Below are 17,059 nucleotides of genomic sequence, written 5' to 3'. Positions count from 1 at the left end.
CGTGTTCATTGAGGCCCGTAATCTAGATTAAGTTCAATTATGTACGGAATATTAAAAAAAAAAAAAAAACAAAACAGGGCTGTCTGCAAGTCCGTTTAGAAGGAAGCAGTTCTGCTTGCTCTTTGGAAGATTAAAACATGGCATAAAGCAAATGTAAAGATGTACTAATGCGCCTGGAAAGGACCGAGTGCCGTGAGCGCAAGTGCTTATTGCTTGGTGTATTGACAACATCAAGCTGTTTATTGACATCGATCGGCATTTGATATCTGCGCAAAGAGGATATGAGCATTAGCCGCTACGGAAGGTAGCAAGCTTCTCTTGCTGGCATAGACATAAGCTTAAAATTTAAACGGATCTATATTAAGCCATTAAGAGAGTCATGTTAAACGAATTTCTCAAAAAATCTCACAAACGAGACATGTATTTATATTAATTAATTAAAGTTTGGTATGAAAGAATGTTTGCACTATGTCAAATATGAGATGGATAATGCAAAAGTTGACTGAATTAAGTGCTGCACGAATCCTTGATCAATAGAGTCTTTCCAACGATGTGTAGATCATATTCAATTTTGCTCGGCGGACGCAGTATGTACGATTGCAATGATAACGAAACATCTTCTAACGTCTAAGCATTGCTTCCGTAGTAGTGTGTATATCATGTTAAGTAGGATAACTTTCAAAGTCTTGTAAAAAATTTCTCAGAGCAAAACTCAATGTATAACTGCGTGGCGTTAGAAATTGTTATTGATCAAGGATTCATGCAAGGCTTTATTTCGTTTTTTATTTCGTACGAACATTTTTGCATTCCAAAGTTTAACTAATTAATATAAAGACATGTCTTAAGACATGGTTAACAGGACTCCGTTAACGGCTTCACAGGGCTCCGTTAACAATTTTGGCTTTGATCATTTCATGATTTATTTCTTGACGAATTTATACAGTGTTACTACAGAATTTTGTCCGTACGTCCAGTTCGTTGTGATGATGTGATGGATATTTAGTATTCGCTTTAGGGTGAATATTGTTTTTTCTTACACGTCTTCTTTTCATCTTCTTTCTCTCTTTCTTTTCTTTTTTTTTTAAATTTATTTTCATTCTAATATGTTTTTTTTTTTTTTTTCTAATTTGTTGTCCCTTTTAAATAATACGTAGTGCTAACAACCCGATCCGATCTGATCCGTTCCTTGTTCATAGTGATTTTCATATAATTGAAACTTTTAATTATAATATTTTATATACTTATTTATTATTTTTTTTCTTTGTTTTTTGTCATTTATTTTGTGAAAATGTTTTATTGTTGCATATCTTCTAAATATATCTTAAACTTCATATAAAAGCACTTTGTGTGAAAAACAAATAATTACTGACACGCGATCTATACAGCACGAGAATAAAATGTTTTCTTCTTCTTTTACTCTACTGTCAAAGACAATTTGAGAATTGTGTGTAAATAGTACGTGCGTTTATACATGCGATCGCAAATCCTAGTGGTAACCGACGGTTGAGAGGTTAAAGTATTACATTTCAAAACACGTAGTTTTGGGCATTGTTCGATAATAATTTTGCATTCATTTCAATTTAATAAACATCTTGATAATGTATTCATATATATGTAACAGTGTTGTTTAGATAGATGTTAGGAAAGTTAGAAAAGTTACCTATCGTACCTCTCATATTATATATGTGACCTTTAATAAGCAAAAGTTAGCGACTTTTGTTAGTCATGACCTTTCTAGGTTATTTTGCGGTTTACATAGGCTTAAAAAAAATCTCGATAACGCAGAAAAAAAAAAAAATAAATAAATAAAATAAAAAAGGAAAGTGGTGCGTGCACCATGGCATTAGTGTTAATCGAATAGTTGCTTAAGGAAATGAATTTATTTTCTTTTTTTTATATTTTATTTCGTTGGTTGTTGTTCGTGTTCAATCATTATTTATATACTTGATATTTTTTCTATTGCTTTTCAATGATTTTCTAATATTTAAATAATTGATTGCTTTCGATTGAATTCGGTTGAGAGATGTCGTCGCCTAACACATCAGTAAGTTTTAGATTTCAATCTTTATTGGAACGAACGGGATATATTAGTTTTTTCAATTACGTATACGAATCTTGTTTGACTTAAACGGCATGAATCCGTCCATCTGTCATACTGTGGATTTTTGTAATTCTCAAAATAATAGAAATTTACAAAAAAAAAAAAAAAAAAAAAAAAAAAAAAAAAAAAAAAAAAAAAAAACTGAAAATTAACCTAGAAAACTGAAAATGTTAAAATTGATTTTCAGGTTCAGGGGGCAATATTCGCATTTACAATCTCGGGATAGGCGCTTATTGATCATCAATCGTAACAAATTAATCCTCTGTCTTCCTTAAATGAGGTTAGGCATCCAGGTTCCTTTTTTTCGTTTGGCTTTATCCGAAATACAGTATACATGTATGCGTTGTTGCTGTCAACTAGTGGCACTACGACATCAAAATCACTTTCGCATTACTTCGGGGTGGGCATTTATGGGAAGTTGATTCCAACTATAAAAATTTGTGTTTCTCGCTCTCGAGTGATATTAAAAGATATCGGATGTCGCCTTGGTGTGATTTTATTTCACCGTAAGTCGGCCAAAAATTCAAAAGTTTTCACGGCGTAATTTCAAGTTTCGATGCTTTGGAAAGCATGCTTCTCAAAGATGCCCAAGCCGGACAGATAATATCAATATGCTCCGCATCACTATTTATGTTTTTATAAATGCGATGCGCGTTGTGTAGATTCAGGTTGAAATGGCAAAAGTCATTTGAGAAGGTTCTACGAGCCAGGCAAAGCTTGGGCTAAAGAGAAATTCCCTTCTCCGTATCTTCTCTGCGCCCACTTTCGGTACTTGAAACATTTTTCCGGCCATCCTACCAGTGTCGCTTCATATTTTTCTACAGCCACCTACTTATCCGTACGTAGACTTTTATTTGTAATGCTCTCTATTAGGATTCTCGACATTTATTTTACTAACAAGGCCATCCTAATGCAAGTGCACTGATCATGTTTTCGTCTTTTGCGATTTTTCTAGCTGGTCTTGAGTAAATGTCCGCCTGTAACCGAGACGTTACTTTTTTACTGATTGGTAGTTAGGAAATTCAAGGCATAGGCTTCATCATTCATTCGCATATGAAGAAGAGTTTTATATAAAATTCATATTCTCAAGATCATGTCTCCTCGATATGTTTGCGATATTATTGCCCATTCTTTTCTAAAGTTAAACTGAATGATTTGTTTTCCAATAACCTCTTTATGTATAACATGGAGAGCATTTAAAAGTTTATAATGAATAAGATGATTGCGTTTTTCGATTAAACTTCGAATAACGAAAAAAGGGCTTGAAAGAGAGAGAGAGAGAAAAAGAGAGTGTTGAAAAAATCCTAATTTGTTCATTTCGTTTCAAATGGTGTTACTACGATTGTTCAAGATTTTTCATTGATTATTTTATTCCAAGAGTAATCCTCTTTGCTATTCTATTCAATTCTTATTTAAATAATTTCCATGAAATAATTGGTTTTGTCGGAGTTCAAGCGATTGAAAAATATTTTAATACATTTTCTGTGACCTATTTTTTGCCTGGCTTTGTTTAAATTAAATTGAAGCATACTTTTGGGCTCATACAAAATGTTATCACATTCTTTATAAAACAGGCTTTTTTTTTTGCCCAAAATAACGTTCTCACTACAAATAATCAGAGGATTACGTTTGCCTGTGGCTTTTATTTATACGCATTACAGCGTTTTTGAAATGTTTATGTGACTGTAATACATTTATATATATATATATATATATATACGCTGTTTTTCGTATTGCTTCCGTTGTAAATTTGCTTAACTCTCACAATCTCAACAAAGTGTGTTGTAAGTGTATTCAAATACATCTAATACAATTACGTTATAATTTAAAGTTTTTATTTTTCTCATTTTTTTTTTTTATTATTTTTTTTATTTATTTTTTTTTATTATATTCAGTGGGGTTACAAAAAACATTTTATTATTCTCTGTGTTTTAAGTATTTGCAGCGAGCGTGACTTGTTGATGTAAAAAGTGTAATGAGAAAAGGAATGAAAATGCAAACTGAAGAACGCACCTTTTTCCGTAGTTGATACACTTTGCTAATTTATAAAAATTGCTTCAACCTAAAACCTAAGGTCATTGGTTTGAGTTAAAAATGTTCTCCCCTAATAGCAACGTTTCCGGTTGGTCTTATTTTTTTTTATTTTTTTTTTTATTATTATATTTTGGCGATTATAATTTATGTATTTGACATACTGACCTCCTAAAAGTCCTCAGTTTGCTTTTGTTTTTTTTTTTCGTATTTTTTTTTTTTTGTTATAAGAATCTATTCAAATAAATTATTTTTTTATCATTAATATAGAAAACCGAGACATTTATAAAGATTGCACAACATATGGGGAATGTATACAAAAGGAGTTCAAGGTGAAAAGCATTTAGTAGAAAAAAGAAGTATATATTTAGGATTAAAGAATTTATTACACTATGTGATTTATAACTGTATGGTGTGTTTAGGGAAGAACTAAAAAACTACAAGAATAGAAAATTGAAAAAAAGTTCTTATCGTTGAAGTTTTCTACTTTTGAGAAGATAGACTTGATAGTAGTGCGTAAATGGAAATCTTTTAATCTATCCGCAGTTTCAGTAGCCGGAGAATTCATCCGCCTGATAGATAGCATTTAAAATAGCCTTAGGTGTAAACGCTTTAAGACTTTAGTCTTAGAATTTATTCTCTTCAATTAAAAAATTTCATGCTAATTTTTGAACCTAGTAAGTAAATTTTAATAAAAATGTATATATAAATCGCAGAGTTGAAAAACGTAACGTTTTTTGGAATAGCCTTTGAAAGCGAGGGTAGTGCGAACTAATGTTTAACATTGAAAGCAATCTTTTATCTAGTTTAATCCGTGCACAGTAGGCTTTATGTCTGATATGGTGTACGTGGTAAACCTGCGATGGTCAGTCTGTTGATGAGAATTTACGATATATACTTCTAGCCGATTTAAACACGGACTGATTGCGCAATCAAAAACGTTTAAAATGCACATACCTTGTAAAAGACTTTCTTATGAGTGCTGCCAAATTTGTTATCTCTAGCTTATGTGCAACAATTGTTTTATAAGACGCATGTTGTGTCATATAGAGAACAAATATCGTAAATACCGAATATAGCATGATATATATATCAAATGTCGCGTTTTTCAAGTTTTACAATTAGTGATTGCCATCTATTCACTAAGCGTAATAAGAAATATAAAAGGTGGCGGTGTTACTTGGTTTGCGAGTATTTATCAAACTGTGACTTCTCAATGGGAAAGGTTGGCCTCTCCTTAAGCTTTGCGTAATAATATAACGTATCTGTTTGTGTTCTTTGCTCTCTGGTAATACGATGGGTGCCCATTGGAGCCCATGAAATTATTTTCTGGTTCGACTTGACTGTGGGGACGGCCGGTTGCGAGAATTCCGTGTTGGCTGTGGTTGATCAAAGCCGCGGGAAGACCATTTGCCTCTTACTATAGAGTTGCATTACAACAGATTGGGAAAGTTTTAGTTTTTGTTTATTGATTTATTCGAAGGAAAGTGTCATCTAAAAGCGAGAAACGATACAATATTTATTGTGCAAGTCAAGGGAACCATTCAAAATGCCAGGACACCGAATGTCAATGCTATACCCTATTTGGAAGCGATGAGCTGGATCAGTGAAGAAAAAATTGCTGCAATATGCAAAAAGGCATTACAACGTCATTTTTCGTCTGTGATGACGTTCGGCCCCGCTCGCGAAGCAGACTCACTAGTATTGAACTACCACACTTCAGTCAGCATGCAAAAGATATCCTTAATTTTAATTTACATCTGTCTAACTCGCCAGGGGGCGTAGTACGCTTAAAAAGTGGTTTGGGCCACCGTGGGGTTAAGCCTTACAGGCAGGAACCCACGTTAAACCCTTGCCACAAATTCTGTTTCAAGCGATGATTTATTTCTATAAGGATACTCAAAAAATAAGCATTTACCTGGACCGACTTTCGGAATCCATATTTTATCACAAAAATGGGGAAGATATTTTTAACTGTTTTCTTTAAAAAAAAACATTTTTATTTTTCAAAAGTAATCCCTATAAGAATACTAACAATTACCTAATAGACGAAAAGTTGAACAATTTGAGTGTAAGCGCATGACTTTTATTTCATCAAGTCCTAATTGTTGTATTCAATTTTGTCTTTCTTTAGAAATGGATTTTAGTATTTTAATTTGAATGACGTTTTCATCGATCAGAATTAAGATTCGTAAACAAACTTTTCTTATTTTGGTTTACAAAATGTTGCAAAATAGATATTGAAAAAAAAAATCGAAAAATATTTTCGAAAAGATATAAAAAAAATTCTCTTTATATGTAGCATATATTTAAGTGCCGAGTCATAATAAACTTTTTAAAGAATATATTTGCGAGTTGGATTAAAATTAAAAAAAAAAAAAAACAAAAACTATTTCAAGGCATACAAGTAAAAAGGATATTGAAAAAAAAAGCATATTTTTGAGAAAAAATAATAAAGAAAATAAAACTTCTATCAGAATATAATTATAAATCTAATATTTTTTTTTTTTAAATTTCCTTTAGAAGAACTTGTTTTACTTTAAATAAAATGTTGCCTACTCATGCATCTAAGCATGTAGTGTTTGCGTGCTTCGGTTTTTCACTAATGATAAATCATTTTTATAATGAAACTAATGCGTGTTTTTCTTTGCATTACAGTTTTCTTTTCACTACGTGCCCTTTTTTGCACTCGTTTTCTTACAAAATTTATACGTTTTATAATTTTTTCGTTTTTTTTTTTGTTCTTGTTGCTTGTTAAACAAAATTTGCATATGTCGAGAATTGTGTTTTGCACACACATACACACACACACATATATATATATATATATATATATATATATATATAGAAAAAAAAAATGCATGCATATTTACGAGTGTAAGTAAATATAAGTTATCATAGCCCACTTTAGGTTGTTTTAACTTTGGTTTATGCAAATAGGAAATTTTCTATTTTATATTTTGAAAAGCAAGGAAAAAAAAAACTAAATAAAATATGATGTCAAGCTTTTCAAAAAAAAAAAAAAAAAAAAAAAGAAAAAAAAAGAAGATTTTATTTAAACATACACGACAGGCACACACAAGTTAATTTTATTCAGATGTATGAATCCGCTACTCAGGGTGTAAGTGTTGCACGTAAATGTAAAAAATTTGCATAAATGACGAAATTCATGTTTAATAATCAAAAATTTTTGATTTTTCTACATTAAAACGAAAAGTTGTGCGAACGGTAGTCACCCAATCTTCTATGCCCTACTATTGCCTACGTTAGTAACGGCAGTAGCAGCTTTTTTTTATTCGGTTTACGTCAGAACTTACTTTTAATCCCGAAAAGTTTGCGGAGATTTGTGATCATCATATAGCATCTGACTTTTTTTTCTGGACCTCCGTTCTTATCCTCGGAAAATGAAGGCAATAATAAGCATTTCAGCAGGTGACTGCCTTAGTTCGGGTTCATTGATAAGGTTTACTCCTCCAAGCAGAGCATAGATAAACAACATATTCTGTATTTAATCTATTTGAAAAAAAAAAAAAAAACAAAAAAACAGTGAGATTACTGCGAGTGATTAGATGAATGTATAGCATGTAGACATATATACATAATTACCGTTACAAATAAGCTATTGATTTAGAGCAAGAGTGAGCTTAAATTAGAAATTCTTTTTAAATTCCTTGAAAGATTAGATCGAAGATGAATGATACTTTTGTCCTGTCCTACCTTTTATTGATTTCTTTTTCGGTGATTTTTTACAGCTCACCTCTTGAGATAATCAACGAAAATGCTCAAGAATTACAAAATAATGGCGAACTTTTATTTCTTTGAATATATTTACGAGAGAAAAAAAAAAAAAAGAGAAAAGAAGTGAATAACAATAAAACTCGAAAGAGAAAATGAAGCCAAATAGGTTACTGTCAGTTACTTCTATCGGAAAATGCCAGAAAGTCGAATACACGACTACGTTTTTATTTCTTGTTTGTAATATTTTTTTTATTTTTCTTTATTCTATTCAATAAAAGTTGATTTGATGTTAAACTGACTTACAATGTTACCCCTTGTAAAAAAAAGAAAAAGAATCGTAATTGCGATATAATTTTTATAATAAAAGTTTTTATATTTATTGCATTAAATGCGGAAAAATCTATATTAACTGTAAAACTTAACTACTTTCCTAAGACCCCATAAATTATATGTGACCCTATGTGATAAACTTTGAATTAATTTAATTGAGAAGAAATATAATGTGTCAAACAGCAAAGAAAGTCATCTCTTATCGAACTGATTTCTGGGTTCCTGGCTCTGGTTGTTGGTCCTTTGCCTTTGATACCCCATTCCTTGACAAAGTTACCAAAGTTTATATTGTGCACAATTTTACATTCGCAACGTATCGATCAAATGTATTTTTCTCGTTACAACCAATGTATAATTTGCAATAAACCGAAAATACTTTTGAGGGGAGAAACATTTTCCTTTCGTTTATTATCCACAATTACCTGCCTGGCTTTCTTCTTATTTACTGTCTTGATTGAGGCTGTTTCTCTATTAAGTTTCCCGACATGCCTTTGCAAATGTGTCTAATTTTCATTCGTTCATTTTCCTTCTTTTTATATATATATTTATTTATTTTTTTTTTATTATCATTTATGTAAATTGTTGTTTTTTTTTTCCCCTTCTTCTTAGTTCATATATTACCTCTTAGAAAAACCTTTTAGTATATCTTGCATATTCCATTTTCTTTAAGACGACGACAATACGAAAAGTACTTAACGCAAAATGTTGTTGTTTTTCTTTATTGGCATATACAACAAAACTGAATTTTTTCCTTTCTCCTCCTATTTGACTTTCTTCGTTTTGTTGTTCTATATACCTTGACCTTCAGTTATGTTTAAAACAATTCTACAAATATTTTTATTTAAATATAGTAACTGAGGAATGAATGGTAGCGGGCGCGCGTGCATTAAAAATATTGTAACAAAACATTTGTATAATAGAAACTATTAACCTTTGCGCATTTTTTTTTCTTATACATAATATATATATATATTGTTGAGCACTTGAAAGTAAAACTACCCATAAATAAAACAGTTGTACAAACAAAAAAGAAATAATACTAATAATAATGATGATAATAATAATCAAGCTTTAGATAGTTTAAGACTTTTTAACTATGTATCTCGGGTCTTTTAACGAAAAATACTTTCGATTTGCAACACTTATCGCTCTTCGGAAAAAGCGCATCACCTTAGAAGATAGCTTTAACCTTTCGTTGTGAGATTTTCACATTTCACATTTCAAAGTAAATAAATTTAGACAGAACTTTACACTATTAAAAGGTACATATATGTATTACATGCTACCGTCGAAAAGTTTACAAGCACCAAAAAAATAAATTTAAATAAAAGGTAAAGAGCGAGCGCGAGAGCGAGAGAGAGAGAGAGAGAGAAAAAACCCAATAAAAGCCATCTAAACATATTTGTGTTGATATAAAATTAAAAGTTATACAATAACTAACTTTAACGAAATAAAAATTAAACATAAAATATGAAAGGAAAATTAAATTTTAACCCTATCCATCCGTCCATCTTTTTCTATTACTATCTTCCCGCATATTCTAAATATTCTATTAATCAATTTCTTAAAAAAACCTTTCTCTTACATATTCCATCCATTCTCTAAAAGTTGCCGCATATACCCTATGCTGGTACGAAATCGATTTTTCCACTCTTCCATCGAATTTATCCTAAACAAGTTCAATGGGAGAAAGGTCACAGGTGGTTAAAATGATCGGTTACATGATTTTTAAAATCCTTTCATTTTTTTTTCGCTGCCCAAAATGCTCCGGCACAGTTCCACAGTGAATCCAGAATCAATGCAATTCAGTTCAATGGGTATGGCGGCCATCTTTCTTTTAGCTTAGCTTTCGCTTAACCCTACAAGAGAAAACTGAACTAAATGCTAAAAACATGCTCCAAACTATGACATTACCACATAGCAGTAGACGATGTGCCTGCTTCTGAAGTCCACTTTTCATTTGATCGGAAATCTGAAACTTGGTACCTTCACTCCAGCGGGAATTTTTCCATTGATGTATGTATCCAGTTTGTTATACGTCTTTGCACTCCCATCCTAGTCTATTTTTATACCCTACACCGCTTGTGGTACAGGGTGTATTAAGTTTGTGTGAACGTATGCAAGCGCTAAAGATAGACTCAATTTTTATTACATCGATGTAGCTTAACGACTCCGATAACTTTTGAATGGTCTTTGCTATATCTGTGCGAGCATCGTCATGTTCAAAATCACCCTATAATGACTTTTCGCATTAGCATTATTGTTGTTGGCATTTCTCGACAATGATTTCGACAACGTGGGCAATAGCTCTTCCAATCAGCTAATCGTTCTAAATGGGAGTGCCGACGCTATTCTGGTTTGCCGTCAATATAATGTTCTTCGGGCATTTTATGTTGACCCCTTTTTTTGTTACCTATTACCAATTAAGCAGCTCTATCATTCGAATGGCGCAGCTAAAGTAACATATTTCCTCCATTTTACAGAACTTGATTCATGGAAAGTCCCAAAAGGGGTCCCAAAAGGCTATCTGGTTCAGATTTCGGGGCGGCGATTTATACTCTTGCGTAAAGCTTAAACATATTGTTGTCACTTGAAGGAAATTGCGGTTTGTGCCATATACTTATAATAGACAAAGTAAAGTTAGTTCTTGGAAAAAAGCGACGACGTCAGGAAGACGTCCCCCCCCTCCTAGATTTGATAGTTAATCGCGGCGATATGTGATTGAAATAGTTGAAGCACTTAGTCGTAGGCATATAAATTGAATGAATATTCACAACGGGAAGAAAGTCAGGCAAAATAATAAATTGAGGTTATGATGCAAATAGAGATTAAGTACTCAAATAACTAAATCTTCTGATCCAAAAACCAAAACAGTTAACAACGGAAATAAAATTGAGTGAAGACAACTGATTAGATTAAATAAATTTCAAAAATTCTTTTTTTTTTTTTTTTTTTCTAACAATACAGGGTAGTAATCGTTAAAACATATGCAAAAGCAATTCATCTGTAAATTGTTATTACATATATTATGGCTGATTGCTGCTAGTGCTCATAAATTGGTTAATGGAAAATATTTGTTTAAAAGCAATCGTTTCCTCTATTTATTTTTAACTTGTTTACAATCCAATTTGTCGATAGATTAATTTGACAAAACTACCCCTCTAATGGTTCGTCATACTATGTTAATGTGATTTGGTTGTTTGCACCATTTCTCGCGCTGTTTCTTTTTTTGTTTGTTTTTTTTTTTTTTTTCAGCAGAGGTGTTTACAAATAGCAATTCGCGAGCATTTAAGGTAAAGGACAAGTGAATAAGCTGTAGTCAAAAGCCTTTTAACTAATACGACAAAACCGACCTGTATATGAAAAGGTTTCAATTAATGTTTAGTGAAATGCGGAATTCGGAATTTTGACAAATAGAATCTATAAGAAGCATAGATGGGTTGGTGGTGGTGGTGGTTCGTTCGTTTAGTACTCTCCACTCTTTGTCTTTGTATTTGTGGTATTGCATTTTCTTCAGTTATATAGAAAACAAATGCAAAAGTAATATCGATTTTCGTTCAAATTTTCGATAACGACAACCAATGCATAAAAACTGCAAATTATTTTTGTAATTGTGAGCGTGATAATTAGCCGATTGTGACTCACGATTGTAGAAAATATTTACACAAAGCTTAGAGCAATATATGCTAGAGATTGCAAGTTGTGTGCACAGTGTTTTTCTATCGCGGACGTTCTTGTATGCGTGCTTGTCACCCTCATCAATTTCGAGCGTTTATGTTTCTATGTAAATTCTTGCGATAGAGTGTGTATTCTAATAAGAGACGGCAGAAATTCTACCCAGCAGACAGATAGATGTAACTTGTTTTGCCTTAGAAATTTACTACGATAATTTTTGTGAATCTCTTGGGTATACTTGAGCATGTTATACACGCCACAGAGCACCAAAAATTAGAAAAAGAAAAAAAAAAAAAAACTGTTAATAGTATTTGTTCCTTGGAAGTGACTTCTTATTATAGCATATATCACTTATGGTACAATGGTATAATTAAGTTTTGGCGGATGAGTGCAAGAGGCAGTAGGGTCGTACATAGATCCATTTATTATTATATCGACTGGTTTAGAATCACTTTCTGAATCGATTTAAGTTTGTCCCTCCGTCCATCCGTCTGTAAGTCTTACTCTCAGGCCGTAATATTTGAGATATTTTGACGAAATTCGCTGGATCGGAACAGTTTTACGAGCATTTCCCGTGTAAGGCCTCATTTTGAAAAGTTGTTACATGAATGCCTCTATGGCGATGGGTTTAGGGTATTTAATGGATCCCAGTGCCCCACTATAGTGCTTTTGCTTGTTAACGGATAATCTCCTCTACTTTTAATCAGATCATTGTAGAGATCTGACACAGGGTGTAAATGTAAAATGAAACTTCCTCTACTCTACTTTGTCAATCAAAAGCTGTATTAGTGCAAAACTGACTTTTATTACAATCAAAGTAATTAAACGGAAAAGCTTAGGGGAATGTAGCATGTAAATAGTTTGCTAACTTCGTTCGTTGTGGACTAACCAGTAACTGAGTCAAAGTCAAAGAATCAAACATCGCTTACAAAACCATGTCGAACCGTTTGCGTAAGTCCTATGGTAATAAATTTGATTAGCGGAATTTTGACATTGAATCGCTACTGCAAAGCAATGAGATCAACCTATTTTTGAAGTAAACCGTTACCGGTGACGAAAATTGTGCAAAATACAATAATGTCGTTGGAAAAACGATAAACGTCAAAGAAAGATGAATCGCAAAAAACGACTCTAAAAGCAGTATTGGCTTCACATTAAGTTTATGCTACGTCTATAGAAGGTAGTTTTGCGAATGCATCGTACATATTGAGTATTTAGAATCTAGGCAAACGATTGCTTTCAATTTATTGTGTCGGCAATGAAACAAATTCCAGCGATCGATTTATAAATAAAAAAAAAGATCAGAAATGATCGATAGATGGTATATCATTCGACCACACATATAATCCTTGATTATCTGGTAAAAATCGCCAAAACTTAGTTACGCGGTTTTAACGCATTCATGGTGCATATCGGACCATTGTCAGACCCTCTGTTCAACTTCCTTAATAGGGTAAGGTGTAATTTTAAAAGAGTGGCGGAAAAATAACTTAGCTTTGTTTTCTCGCAAAGGAATTTGCAGAAATCTTACAGTGACAGTAAAATAGTTTTAGTAGAGAAATGATAATAAAAAAAAAGTCTTCGATAATATTTAATATGGAAATAAACAAAATTAATTTTGAATAAAAGATAATTGCGGCGAAACGAAAGAACAAAAAATTTCTGAATATTTTTGGTTGCCTGCCTGCCCTGCCCCCCTATCATAATCTATTTGAAAGTGTAAAGATACTAGCAGAAGTATTTATTCAGCTTGCGCTTCTAAAGATTTTTAAAGCGCATCTTTCACTGCTGTTATCTACGTTGATGATGATTTCTCAAACGTATATTAAATAAAATCAAGGCATTAGTAGTGCATCGCGCCTAAAATCTATTCTTTTATATTAGATGAGTAACATTTTTTTTTTTTTATAGCAATTGATTACATTGTCAAGTTTATAAAAAATGATATCATGTCATGATCTTTCTTTCTCTGCACGTTGCAAAATCTGTGAGATTTTTATTCTGTGGGTTTATTTAATATTGATTTTTTTAAAAAATATTTTACTGAAGCTACTAAAGTATAAATGGCGTTGTAACAGTTGATGCAGTCGGTAACATGCCATGAGTGAAAATAATAGTTTAGACGTGTTTAAGTTGAAATTTGCGAAAGAGAACGATACTAATGAAAACGAGGGGAAAAAATTTATGAAAAATGTTAAAGACAGTAGACGCTTTTAAGTATATTTTGTGTTATGTATATACATATATATATATATATATATGTTTTAAGCTAACAAATGTAACCCTTGATTATATGCTGTACAAATTCAGTTAATTTAAAGCTTTAAGTTATGTTACATAATTTTATAATTTTATATTAAATAATTTCAATTACTATTATTATTATTGTTTATATTTTTTTTATTTAAAAAAATCCCTCTATTTTGTCCCTCTAGTTTTTAATACTGAGTGCTTTGAAATTGAAAAAAAAACTAACCTCTAGGCATCGCGTAGCTTTTTGATATATTATTTCTGAATTATAAATATACAAACTGAAGTAATTTAAACCAACGCCTTCCTTTTCTTATATTGTTAATAAATTTTTTTTTTTTTTTGCATTCTGTGTATTTTGTAGAATAAACGTAGTTCAGAGAGAAACAAATATTTTATTATACATTAGAGTTTATTTTTTTACAATTAAAGTGCTACCAACTGCGGCAAAAAAAGAGGAGGAAAATGAGGTCATAAACTCATTTCACTTTTTTATAGGCAACCGGCACTACTCTGTTCACTTTTGTTTTATTTTTCAGGTTACGCATCTAGATAAAATTTTTCTATACACATGACAGCATAAATAAATTGTAAAACACACAGTTTTTGTTAGTTGGTATAATGTGTCATTCATGTTAAAATATATGTATGCGTACTTTGAATAGAATTCTTTTAGAGAATATATAGGTATTTGTCACACACATAACTTAAGAATATTTTTTCTTTTTAAACAAAGTAGTAGCGGGGGTAAAAAAAAAATTACTATGAAAGTGATACTATGGGAGTTACTGCAAAAATAACTTTCGATTTTTTTTAGCATAGTTTCAGGTGTATTTTGTAACAAAATTTTATAGTAAAGTTTTGGGATCTTGGGATATAATTGTTAAATTCCTCTGAACGCGTTTTTCTTACTTATTTTTCATTTCAAGTCTTACAAGCTTACTGTGTGTGTTCGTACTGTGAAATAAAATATTTTTTAAGTACTTTCATGACAAAATTTCATTCTTCCTGAACAAAGGTTGCATTTTTTAATTTTTTTTGTTTTGTATAAGGCATTAGATTTTATATAAAATAATTTGCCCAAAGAGATTTTCAATGGAATGATCGTCATCTATGCAAATATATTAAAATTGCGTTACTGACCTTATGAAATGGACTTACATTACAATATTAGGATTTAATTTTAAATAACAGGCAAATTTTCTAATTCCTTCTAATAGCCGTCTTCAGAGTTGCGTAACTTTTCATTCCGATCAAGTCATATTGTGATGTGTTTCAAAGGTGATAAATTCATGGGTAATTAAAAAACAACCAATGCGACACTATTTTCCCCATTGGAGTTTTCGGCCCCATAACGATTTTCTATGAAACATATGCATAGGCATATTCACATTTATGTGCTCAAATTTATGTACCTGCCATGTGCATCTTTTCACTTTATGGTAGTAGACTACGTACAATTATATTATATTGTCTGAATTATATATACCCACCTCTTCACACCTAACAAAGTTTAACGAGAAACAATTCCATTAAATAACTTACCTTTCGTTTTACACAACGGTTTCGGAAATAGGTCATGGGATATGGTTGGGTGGTCGAAAAAGTGTTCCTTCGGGCTAAAACACAGCTGTTCACAGAGTGAACAGGAGAATAGAAGACGGACAGAGTCAATCAGTATAATAGAAGGTGGTCGGACCCAAAACCATCTGAGTGTTGTATACATATCCGCACCAACTTAAATATACCCTTGTATCGCAAGTGATGTAGTGAATAAGCATAGGTATTGTCAGTGACTAAGAATATACATAGGAACAGACACAGATATATCAGATAACTTGTGCTTGCGAAAATCTGTTTCTACCGTAACGTCATGGGAAGTTAGTCAACGGTGTAACTTATGAAAAGAAGCATTTGATGTTATAAACAAAGTGCACTGACAGCGTGTTAGTGAGTCAGCCTTGCAAAACATCCAAGGATTGAAAGCTCGATCCCGGAATACGCAGTCATCACTACGGGAAAGAGACACATATCTATAGTTTGGGAGAACTACGGCGGCCGAGCATGTCCACTAACACCGACTTTCTCTGTTCATCCCCTAGTAAGAAAGCAAAGTTTTTTCTTGTAAAGTTCCAAACGAATTTATTATCTACCGTAATCATTATCTGAAAATAAAAACTACGTGCTGCGTTCTAAATATTAAGATCCCTTTAATTTGTAAACAAGATCTTGGGACGGACTACTGGAAGCCCAGCCGTGGATACTCTGTTACAACACTAATCAAAATGTTTAGTAATTTTATATTGAAAATGTAAGGGAAGCGATAATAGCAAGAAAGTTGTTAAAAAAGAAATAAGAATATTATAGTCGGTCAACACCGTTTATTACATACCCGGCACCATTTCGCCTCATACACTTATCTACTTCTTTCGATAATAATACTACGAAGAGTCCTCTTTATGTTCATGCAAAGCCATAATATGTTCATGAAAGCCCGCATATTGGAAGGTCAGATTTCGTCTACATATAAGAGCAGGCGTTTCGTAATAGCGCCTATATGTGATGAGGTTTCCCAAAAAAAAAAAAAAAAAAAAAAAAAAACCTATGTGATCCAATCTAATCTACCGTTAATTTTTTGGCTCAACTACGAATTAATTTTCATCATAAAATAATAAAAACTTTTTTTCCAAAGAACTTCCTACTCATGGGAAGTGTCTTATATGGGATGGACTCATGTGATTTCAATTAGGTCCACTTAATTTTTTTATTTAATTACTATCATAAACAAATTTTTATCGCAAAAAGAAATCAATGATGCTTAAGCATTTTTGGTGTTTACGTTTCATGAGAATCCTTTTATACGGTGGTACCCAAAAAATAGATCTACACGGTCCGAATTTTGGAGAGCAAATTTCTATATCAATTTACTGTTAT

General features: G+C 31.9%; 1 protein-coding gene across 4 annotated transcripts in view; it reads left to right on the top strand.

Annotated features, from left to right (window-relative positions):
- The window catches only part of LOC119644076 (serine/threonine-protein phosphatase beta isoform), a 57,064-nt gene that overhangs the window by 23,162 nt on the left and 16,843 nt on the right, over nucleotides 1-17,059 (top strand). The window lies entirely within an intron of this gene.

The sequence above is a fragment of the Glossina fuscipes genome, unplaced genomic scaffold (assembly GCF_014805625.2).
Source record: "Glossina fuscipes isolate IAEA_lab_2018 unplaced genomic scaffold, Yale_Gfus_2 0, whole genome shotgun sequence".
NCBI classification, from domain to species: Eukaryota; Metazoa; Arthropoda; class Insecta; order Diptera; family Glossinidae; genus Glossina; species Glossina fuscipes.
This window is presented reverse-complemented; position numbering and strand designations above follow the sequence as displayed.